The 11,365-nt window shown below is 49.5% G+C and overlaps 1 pseudogene; it reads right to left on the bottom strand.

The window, feature by feature from the left end:
- Positions 1 to 6,323: 6,323 nt before the first annotated feature.
- Positions 6,324 to 8,578, bottom strand: LOC112811674 (dnaJ homolog subfamily A member 1 pseudogene; annotated as a pseudogene).
- Between the last annotated feature and the right edge of the window lie 2,787 nt (positions 8,579 to 11,365).

Genomic DNA, 11,365 nt, shown 5'->3' with positions numbered 1-11,365 from the left:
ACCCCTGGGGCTTTGGGACAGGCACACCAGGAGTGGATAGAGGGCCATTTAACCTTGAGAGGGACATGGAGGGTCTCTGGGGTCAAGTCCTTGGAGAGCGCTGGAGAGCTGGGGTCCACAAAGCCTGAGAGGCTATGGCATTGCTCAGCCTGGATTCTTGGATGAGCCCTTGGGGGCACAAAGTGCCCTACTAGTGACCCATATTGCCACCTGCCTGTCCCTGTGATGTTCAGAGCCAGGTCACCTTTGGTTTGGGAACATCATATGACAATTCTACCACCAAGAGCTGTGGACCCAAGTCACTCCTGCCCTGCCTAAAACAGCTGGGAGGACTCCCAACACGTCCTGAGTTTTCACTGATTTATTCTTGCAATGCTCAGGTCATTTTTTTCCTAACATTTTTAACGTTTTATGCTTTTCTATTTTTTTATTATGAAAGACTGCAAACACACAGAGAAATAGGCCAGTACGCATCCACCTTCTACAGGTGCTAACCTGTGGATATACTTGTTCCCACTCTAACCCCCTCTACTTCTGCTTCCTGTTATTATTTTTATATGTAAACTTCTCGACGAAGTCTGATAATATAGAAAAGTGCACAAGTCATCCATCTATAGTTTGATGAACTTCTGTATCCTCTTGTATCATTTTGCAGCACATCTGTCGTGTTATTTCATCTGTCTATTTCACCCTGACGTGTACATTTTTATTGGGGTGGGAAGCACATAGCACTGGGCTCACCGCGTCATTTCTAAGTATGGGGCTCAGCAGTGTTCAAGATACTCACAATGTTGTGCAACAGGTCTCCAGAACTCTCTCATCTTGCAACCCTGAAAAACTCTATTTCGAACCCTTTTTAATGGGAGTCACTGGGGAACCTGAGCTGTCCAATCTATACAGAAAAAGATGTTTGCCTTCATCCTACTTCTTGCACATGCCGCGGAAGGCAGGATAGAGGGACACTCGGGCCATGATTTTACACCCGATGCCAGAAAGGCTCAGCAAACAGGAGGCCTGCCACGCGTCCCCACCTCCCGGGGCACACCCCCGATGCACAGCGATTACGGGGTGGACAGCACGTATGAAGTGAGGTCAGGTCACAGCTCCGTAGTCTTTGTGACTGTCACCTTTGCACACTTGGAGTGACTTTTCACTCGATCTCATGGCGGTCTGACAGCATACTTGGGTCTGAAAAAAATGGAGGAAGAAGCTGTTTTCGTGCATTTCTGAAGGAAGCACAGAAGAACTAAGAACTTTTGCCGGTTTTCAAACTTAACTCAAAGGTCTGACTCCCTCCGGGCTGTGCTTAGCTGTGGGAATGGCTGGGAGAGAGACTGCAATCCCTCAACCCGATTCTTTCATTATTATTTACCTTCCATGTTCTCTCTTTCAAGAATATTTTTTTGACATTTGCCTTCTGGCAGAACTAGGACCCGTGAGTGGGAGTTGCAGGGAGGTGGACTTGGCTAAACACAAGGAGGAATGTTCTTAGTCAGAGCAGTCCAAAAATGGAATGGCCTGACTCAGAACACAGTGTGTCCTCGGCCTGGGTAAGGTCCTGGTGAGGTCCCTTCAGGGGACCGCTGCCTGGGGCCATGATCAATGTGTGCAGAAACCAACAATAGGGGCGCCTGGGTGGCTCAGTCCATTAAGCGTCTGCCTTCGGCTCAGGTCATGATCCCGGGGTCCTGGGAGTGAACACCGTGTCGGGCTCCCTGCTCCGTGGGGAGTCTGCTTCTCCCTCTGTGCTTGTCCTCTCTCTCTCTTTCTCTCAAATAAATAAATAAATAAAATCAAAAAAAAAAAAGAAAAGAAAAGAAACCAATGATAGCCATCCAGTTTGAGCACCTACTATGTGCCAGGACTATTCCAAGCACTTTCGGGGAGACTAACTCATTGCCTGTCCAAACAGCCCTATGAGATGGGTCCTGTTATCACCTATCATGCGCTCCATTTTACAGACGAAGAAACTGAGACACACCGAGGTTTTGTGACCTGCCCTCGCTGGTGCGGCTGAGAAGTGGGGGAGGCAGGCTTAAAGCCAGGCTGCCTGACTCCCCTGCTTGTAACCTCGCCGGGTGGCCGGGCTCAGTGACCATTTGTTGTGTGCTAAAAGGAGTGTGCAAGGCAGTTGACTCAGCATATAACATTCTGGTGGAAGTCAGGAGGGCTGCTATATCCCAGAGGCAAGGCCCCATCGATCAACCAGTAACCGGGTCTGGGTCTGCTCAGGGCAGAGGGCAAGGGAAATGTGCCACTTCAGGGCCCATGCCCCCGGCCTTGGCATCCACTTAGCTCTGCCCCACTTGGGCACCGGGTCTGTGAACTGGCTTCTTGCCTGTTCCTTCAAGCCTACCCTCTGGTTTCGGGAGTCCAGCCCTGACCTCCCCACTGAGGCCAAGTGCTTGCCTCGGTCACCTGTCCAGGACAGTTTCTGTGATGATGCCTTACGGGGAGGGACAAGAGAGCGGGCCTTGGAATCTGGGCTTAAAGCCTGACCTCCCACCGTCGGAAGAAGTTGCTTACACTTCTCACCCGCATTTTCTGCAGATGCCTGTTTCATAAGATTGTGGGGAAGATCACAATGTGCTAACTCGGGAAATCACAGACAATGGCTGACCGATATTTTCCATCCACAGACTCAGGGTCCCATCCTGAGAGTGGCACTGTGGTATTCCGCCAGCAAGGGTGTTTCTATAAAAGGACGCATTGCAGCCGAGTCCAGGGAAGAATGCTCTTGCGTTTGCCCTGTGGTGGGGAGAGTGCACACAGCTGATGTCCTGGGCTGCAGCTGAGTTGAGCTAAGTGATCCCTCTGAACAGTGCTCTGAGTCAGAAAGCTTGGTACCACCGCTCAACTCCGGGACCTGTGGTTGGTAAGATGAGAAACAACTAAAACTCCTTCTAGCTGGAACAGGTTCTGATTCGTGACCAAGGGCAGGAGGAAACTGTGTATGTAATAAAATAAAAAGAACTTCTCTGATGGGCCAACAGAGCCCTCAGGAGTACTGGCTTCCCAACTGAAAGTTCAGTCTCTGGCATGATGCGCGTTCTGCTTTAATAAGGCCCCCAAATGGGACATTTACTAACGCTGGACATTTATTAACGCCGGAAGAGATTCCATACAGGTGAATCGGCCTAGAAGCTGCAACTTTACACCAGGCAGGCTTCCCCCGAGCCCGGCAATGTTAGGCATTTATGTAACAATTACCTACAAGTCAAGTCCTTCTCAAATGTTACTGGTGGTTGTGTTTCCCTTGCAATAATTCTGCAAAATGGGTTAAGATAATTTTTTTTCTGATTTTGCATTTGGGAAAAACTCACGTACCAGCAGGTTTCGTTATTTTTCCAGAATGTGTGAGTAGGGGGAGAAGTTTTGGCCCTGGAACCGGCTCCATCCTAGCTAAGCAACCCTCGGGGTCTTTACCGATCACGTCTTTGAAGAGAAGGGAGTTGCTTGTTGCTCTCCATCAAATATTTGCCCCAGATTGCTGCACCTGCCCTGAAATTACAGCCTTCTGAGAGCTGAAGGGGAAGCCTCTGTCTTTTCGTTTTCTTTCAAGGCATCTTGGACCTGCTGCCCAGCTTCTTTTGGAGGAAAGGAGCAAATTCCTTCGTTGCTAATTTCACTGGCTCAGGGAAGAGTTTGAACCAGAAGGAGTAACAGCATGTGTGATTTTAACCGTTTTTAAGCATCTGCTGTTATGACACAATCTTTGAGGCCTTTTGTTACTTTTCCTGATGATTATCTCCCCCTTATATTCTTTCTCCACAGCTGTCTGGCCCTTTTCCTGGGCCAGCCTGACACTGAAGGAATGGGATTTCTGAAATCCCAGCCATGCTCTATCCTAAAAGACAATTGTGCTCACGGGGGCCCAGGGAGCTGTTTTAGAACACTGGTCTCTGGCACATAAGGAGGCAAAGATCAACGACACTCTCACCACGAAGGGTAATTCATCAGAAGACGCCAGATAGAAGTGGCGTGATCCTCCATGTCATCGAAACCCCTTTCGAACCATACAAATTAAAACAGTCTCAAGGATAGGAAAGTATTCGTCATAACCCAGAAATCTCACAGGCAAACATTACGGGTCCCGTGTGTGTACTTTCTCTCCTGGATTTTAAAATTTATTGGCACACTTAATAAGGTGATAACATTTTTCTTAGAATCTACGTCCCACTGTAGGGAGAAATAAAAGTAACCCGGGAATTTTGAATACGAGTCTCCTTCGTATGGGGGGAAAATTGTCTGCCACCGATTTGGGTAGAGGAGATGTGGCTCACATTCCCCGTATCAATTTGGATGGGCCGAGTTGCTCATCTGCAGCCCAGGAAAGGTTCTGCGTGGACACAGTCGGGGTGCAATGTTCTGAAGGACTCTGTGGTGGGCATTTTTACACCTGGGACGTGGACAAGGGCGGAGACTTTCTTTCCTCGATGACTGCGGACTTATGCGCTGATCTGGTGGGGACTTTCTTTCCTCGATGACTGCGGACTTATGTGCTGATCTGGAAGGGGACATTTCAGCCACCAATCTGGAACTTCCTTTTACCCTTTCTAGATGTATTTCTGTGGTCTTTTGGAGAACAACACTTCCCAATATTCCCAAAGTTTTTATTTATTTATTTATGTTTAAAAGATTTTATTTTTAAGTCATCTCTACACCCAACGTGGGGCTCAAACTCACAACCCCGAGACCCAAAGTAGCCATGCTCCGCCGATGGAGCCAGCCAGAGCTCCCAATAATGAAATTTTTAAAAGAGAGCAAAAATTGCAGCACATTGTCGCAGAGAGGGTTTCAGTAATTTTTATATTTCTGAGTTATACCTCACCTTCCTATTCCACCTTGCCCAGCGGCAGAAGGAATCCTTACTAACCTCTCCTCCACCATCCACCAGGCCCAGGTCTGAGCTGCTGTGAAATTTCTCAATCAATCTGGATCATGGAAGGGCACTTCAACCACAGGTCCCCTTCTGTTGTTTTTCCACCACCAGTAATTATAAAAAACAAAAGATCTTTGTTGCCAGGATACTGGAGGATCCTGTATTATCTACTGCTCTGGATTTTCACAGAAAATGAGCCATTTCACAGGAAATGGGCCTTATCATGCACCCAGAATCATAAGATATTTTTAGAGACGGGAAAGATCTTGAAAATCATATTGCCTATTATCTTCACAGGCAAGAAAGTCAGGCTTGGGGCAGGTGACAAGCCCCCAGGACTACAAAGCCCCTGCTCAACACTCCACGTGGCCTCTGGATGACAGGACAGCTTGCCCTCTGCTTTGTAACACACAAAACTCTAAAATGCAGGAACTTGACCGTGTCCACCTGGCTAGCACCTCCAGCTAAGGCGAGTTGTACACATCGGAGGGAGGTAGGGCCAGAGCAGGGCCGCTATGTCATTTGGGGAGCCCCAGTGCAAAATAACAGTGCAGGACTCCTCATTCCAACAGCAGAAAAAAGCTTTGCCCTTTTTTCTATGATCTCTCTCTCAACCTGGTCTTTTTGTTTTGTTTTTGTTTTCTTTTTGCTATTTAATTAGTATACTCCTTTGGATAGGAGGTGGGGAGATCTGTGCAGACCTCACTGGGAACACAACCCCCCACTCCAACATGCCTGGGAGCCCCACCCTGGGACTGTGTGTGTGTGTGTGTGTGTGTGTGTATGCACATGTGTGTTGAGGGGGATGCTCCAAGTCAGCTGGACCAGGCCCTGCTGGGGGCAGAAGGTGTCCGTGGTCTCTCCGTAGGAGCAGAGAAGGGGATCTGGGTGCCCCCGGGACACCAGCGGATAGGGAAGTGGGCAGCTGTGGACCCCATGTGAGGCTTTAAGCCCCTGACACATGCTCCATCATCCCCATGGAACTTCACTTACAAACCACAAGGTCAAGTATAAAATTAGTAAGTTCAAGGCCATGATTTCAAAGCATTAAACCCCATCTGTGTGTCCCCTCTGAGTACAGGGCCTTGTACATCTCACCGCTACATGACCAAGTAGCAGAGGTGTGATGGCCCTAGGGGTGACAGGCTCAGGTCGAGTGGGGATGCAAGTTTAAAGTGTCCACCTTTCTTCCCTACAGCCTTTGGCTACAGCCTTTCCTGGGGGATCTCCAGCTCCTGCCCATCGTGACCCAGGGGATGACAGATTTGGTGCGGACTCTGTCCCAGGAGGTGTTTGGAAGAGGTGAATAATACAGTTTCTTGAAGCTGATCTCCCCTTAGAAGGCACACTCTTCTGGGATGTGGGGAAGGGGCTGCAAACTGCCCCTTCCCCATCCTCTGAATCTTTCACTCTGTACATATACGCTTGGCCATTCCGGACGGCATCTTTTTTTTTTTTTTGAGCTTTTATATTTGAGTTTATTCTTCATTTAAAACACTACTATAGTTGAATATTAAAACAAAAACAATAGCAAGTAGTGAGCTATGATTATAGTCCTTCACTCATTCACTACTGCATATAAAATGCCAGCAGTGTTATTCACTGGCCCCATGAAGAGGTCTGACACTGAACACCACGCCTGGGATGATGTTCATCATCCTCATAGGCTTCCCCATTGTAATGGCGCCATCTTTCCTGATCTGGATCAAAATCCACCAGTTCTACCTGGTCCATTTCATCAGTCTCTTCTACTTCCTTCCTCTCAGGTAGGAGTTTTTCCAGCAAAGAAAGTTTATCAGGAGAGAGAAAGCCATTCTCAGGAAAGTTTACCTTAACTTCAATGATTAGGCGACCCTTCTCATATGGTCTACGATAAATTGGCATGCCTTCATTTAGCACACACTTGATATCTCCATGCTTGACAATTTGACCTGGGTGAGAGGTGATGACGATGGTTCGGTTGTCAAGAGTAGATATTGGCTTTTGAAAGCCACACAGTGCTTCAACCAGCTGTATGTCCATACACATGAAGAGGTCTGCTCCTCGCCGAGTAAAAACAGCGTGGTCCTTCTGATCTAAAACAATGATAGTATCTCCCGGTTCCAGTCCTGGTTCTTGGTCTCCTTCACCATGGAATGTTATCTTCTGGCCGTCCTTCATGCCTTTACCAATATGAACTTCTAGAATCTTCTTCTCTCGGACTATCTTCCTCCCATTGCAGCTTTTACCTCTGTCTTTGGGACTGATCCGTTCCCCATGGCCCTGGCACTCCATGCACACAGACGGAATTTGCTGAACCATTCCAGGTCCTATCTGATGAATTCTTATTTGCATTCCAGTACCTCGGCAATTGGGACAACATTCGACTGCTCCTTTCTTACCACCTCGGCCTTCACATTTATCACAAATCACATTCTTTTGCAGAGCTAGTTTTGGTGTTGCACCATTATATAAATCTTCTAAGGTGACTGAGAGCTGATGCACAACATTTTTACCTCTCCTTTCTCTCTGCATCCTTCCTCCTCCTCCAAAAAACATATCAAAGATGTCCGTGGGGGAGCCAAAACCACCACCAGCTCCACCTTCTTTAATTGCCGGTTCTCCTTTGTCATATGATTCCCTTTTCTTTGCATCAGAGAGTACTCCGTAAGCTTGAGAAATCTGTTTAAACTTCTCTCCTTCATTTGGTTTCTTATCAGGGTGGTACTTCAAGGCCAGTTTCCTGTAGGCCTTTTTCAATTCCCCTTGGGTGGCATCGGGTTTGACCCCCCAAAACATCAGAGTAAGTGGTTTCTTTCACCATTTTCTACAGCCGGTGAGAGGGCCGAGGCCGGTGTGGGGGAGCGGGAAGGAGCGCGTTGCTGGGCGCAGCTCGGGCAGCCGCCGCTCCTCCGCGTCTCACCGAGCGTTCTGGAAAGTTCCCCAGGACGGCATCTTTGATGGCAGACTTTCCGTCCTGTACCTTCTGAGTCTCAGCTGGACTCTGACTTCCCTTGCTCTTTGCTGGGCTCAGTCGGTGCTTAACACTCGGTTCTGGTAGAGCTGTGGGATTTAACCCTGAGACTCCCTGGAGCAAGACTCAAGGCCATGAAGCCCTAGGATGGAGAACCCCACATCGAAAAGCACCACCTGATAATAAGTGTTCCCCAGGGAGGGAATCTTGGCATCTATTTATTTGCCAAGCATCGTGATGTGTGTGCCAGGCACCGTTGTGGGCCCTTCACAAAATTAGGGCCTTATTATGTCCTGAGATGGGTGCTGTTATTATTTCTAAGTCTTCAGATGCAGAGAGCCAACCCAGAGAGGCTAAATAATGGGCTCCGACTGACAACCAGAAAATGGGGAGCTGGAAGCCATCCCCGGTCTGTCTGGCTCCGAGCGTTTGGCCTCTGGCTTCCATGTCACTGCCTCGTATCCACCCACCGAGGTGGGTGATACAGAAGGGCTGTCTGTTTATCCGTGTAGTAGCCACACGGACAAAAAGCACTGAGTCACGGAGCGGACAGTTTCCGAGATCGTGAGTTTAGGAGACTGCATGATGGGAAGGGCTATGGCTCCCACCTGCCTCCTTCCTGGCCTCTCATCACTAGTCTTTGTTTGGTGGCATCTCAAGGATTCTTCAGAGCTGGTGCTGCACTTCTTTGCCTTTGGTGGAGGTGAGGTTCTTATTCACAACCTTGGGAAATCTGAGTTTTCTCTCTTCCAGGTGGGTAAATATGTTGTTTGGAAATAAAAGTTTGTAAACAGAGCCTGGGAGGCGTCCACAACTCAGCACTGCTTCTGGCTATTGGCCTTGGAACGGTGACTGCCGACGGGCTGGCAGGATGCAGATGGGGTGCATGGGGACTGTGGCTCAGAGGAGGCCCCTGAAAAGCCCAGAGCCTCTGCAGTGCAAGCTGACGACTGGTCCTGTCTCACGGCTCATTAGCCCTGTGGCCAGGTGCCCGGAGGTGGGTGGGAAGGAACAGGTGGCTACTCTCAGGAACATCATAAAACCCCTGCAAAGCATGTGCTTTGTTTTCAGGGACAGTTGCCAAATTCTTGCCCTTGAAATAATTTTCTAGGTCTTTCTACTAGAAAAAAGGTTTCACTTGGAGAATGAGGGAGGGAGGAAATATGGAGACCGGGAAGGAATAGCCAAGTTAGAATAAAGCTCCAATTTCTCCGAAAAGAAGAGAGGAATCATATTACCGGAACCTGTTCTAAGGATAGATACCCGCCCCCCACACCTGACACACACCCCCAATTCTGCAAAGCAAATAGTCAGAACCATGACTGAATTCAGGGAGTTTGGTCAGGCACATCGAGATAGTTGGAGTTAAATGAATGCAAGGCAGACCGAGGAGGGCCCCTTACTCCAGCTTTAAGACAACTGTACTATGTTTACTGGGTTCGGCCCCACACGCCCAGGGCCACAGCAGCCCCCGGACGCAGGGACACGCCGCCCGTGGTCTTGGCAGCTCACAATAACTGCACTTTCCACCAGCCTGTCCTCGTTAACACTGCTGGGGCTCCGCGGTTAATCTGTCGAAAGCCAGGGCAACACTGAGTCACCCACCTCCTTTTCAACCAAGGCATACTTCTGGGAATGTGAAGAACACTCCAGCGACGTGACATTCCTTAGCTTGTAGTAGTAGGCAACTCCCCACTTCCTTTCTAGACGCATTGCATCATCTTTCTCAACAGGAAGAAACAGATTTACTTGAAACTTACATGCCTCTGGGAAAGAAAGGCTGGAGTGCTGAGCCCCACCCTGCCCTTCGTAGATCGGCTCTTATCCTGCCCCAGAGGGCGAGTGGGCAAGCCTCCTTACGACTGCTCTCTTGCCTCGCAGGGATCAGAAAGACAGACGTGATGTACGTTCCATGCTCACCCCACAAGCATGAAACCCCGCACTAAGACAGTCACTGCACGCAGGCGTCACAGAGCACGTGTGCGGGGCGTCTATGGACACAAAAGCTCCCGTGGGGGGCGATGCGGTCTTGGCCATTCTTTGTCCTCTTCATCTCCGAGTAAGTCACAGGACAGGTAAATGATCTCTGTAAAACCTTTGGCCTGTGGGTAAACTTTTGTGCATCTAAATCCCAGAGGAATGTTATTTGTTAACAGTGCAGTTAACAAACAAATATTGAGGGTTTGTGGAGGGAGCTCCAGTGAGGCAGGGGTGGTGGATGCAGAGGTGAACAAAAAGGGCATCTGCTGTCAAGAAGGGCCCAGTGTCGCCCTCCACGTCATGCAGGGAAGGGCACACGACGTGTGGGGCTGCGGGCAGGGGAGTAGAATGCTCCAGGAGGCTGGTCAGAGAAGACCGATTCCAGGAGGCATGTTTGAGCCAGGCTGGGGATGCTGGGGGACGCGGTGTTGGCCCAGCGGTGGGACCATCACAGAGAGGTGGGAAAGTGAGAAGACAGACAGATGGAAGGCTGATGCAGAGACGGAGAGCTGGACACCAGGCTGGGTGGGGTGCGGGCAGAGGAGTGCCCAGGCTGGAAGCAGACACGGGGTGGCGGAAACCGTGCTAGGACAATTCAGGCTTTAGTTTGCTGCTGACTGTGAGCCATGGTGAGTCTTGAGCGGAGTGACACACTCCACACATAACATGGAGAGGTCGTCCTGGTGGCGACCAGTGAAATTCCGCCTGGGAAAGGCTGAAGGTGGGTATGGGTTTGGAGGCCATATCAGGGCTGTAAGTGGGCTGGAGCTGCGCCTGATCCATAGCGAAGGCCAGAGAACATCAGAGGGTGATAAGGATGATAATGATGCTCCTCCCCCTTTGGAGAGGCTAAGCACCTCTTATTTTACTTTACCTATCAGGTCGACTATCACCCCATCTTCCAGATGAAGAAGCTGAGGCTCCCAAGAGGGAAGCAGTATGTGAGCAACAGTGCCATGAGTTCAACCCAGATCTTTCTGACTCCAGTCATACCCAGCATAGTGGAATGACGGAGTCGAAACCCAGTAAACTGTGGGAGGAGGAGAGGATGTTCTGGTGGTTTCTGCCTGGGCACCACGGAGGACAGATGGCAGTGGGTAAGTCAGGGACAGGCAAGTGGGAGGAGGACCTTGGAACTAGTTTGGCTGGGAACCAAAAGAAAACTTGACACCAGCAAAATACCATGGGTGGTGTTGACCATCTGTAATTGGAGCTACTGGGCCAAGGTTTATGTCAAAGATCAGAGCTAGAAGTGTCCACGTGGTACAAAGGGAAGATGTTTGTACGTATAAGCAGGGCAGGAAAGCAAGGTGCAAACAGAATTATAGGAGCAGGGCTTGAGAGTTTAGAACATGCCAGGCGCTGGGCCAGATGCTTGTCATGCATCCTTATGACCACCTGTGCATGCTCCCACTGCTATCTTTTGTTTCCAGGTGAGTAACAGAAGCCTGGGGACATAAGTAGCTCACCTAAGGCCACACAGACAGTAATAGTGACCTTCTACCTCCAGCCAAAGTCAGCTTCCCAAGGGCATCTATTAGACAAATACA

The sequence above is a fragment of the Callorhinus ursinus genome, unplaced genomic scaffold, assembly GCF_003265705.2.
Source record: "Callorhinus ursinus isolate GAN/ISIS: 27379988/994484 unplaced genomic scaffold, GSC_fseal_2.0 scaffold18, whole genome shotgun sequence".
NCBI classification, from domain to species: Eukaryota; Metazoa; Chordata; class Mammalia; order Carnivora; family Otariidae; genus Callorhinus; species Callorhinus ursinus.
This window is presented reverse-complemented; position numbering and strand designations above follow the sequence as displayed.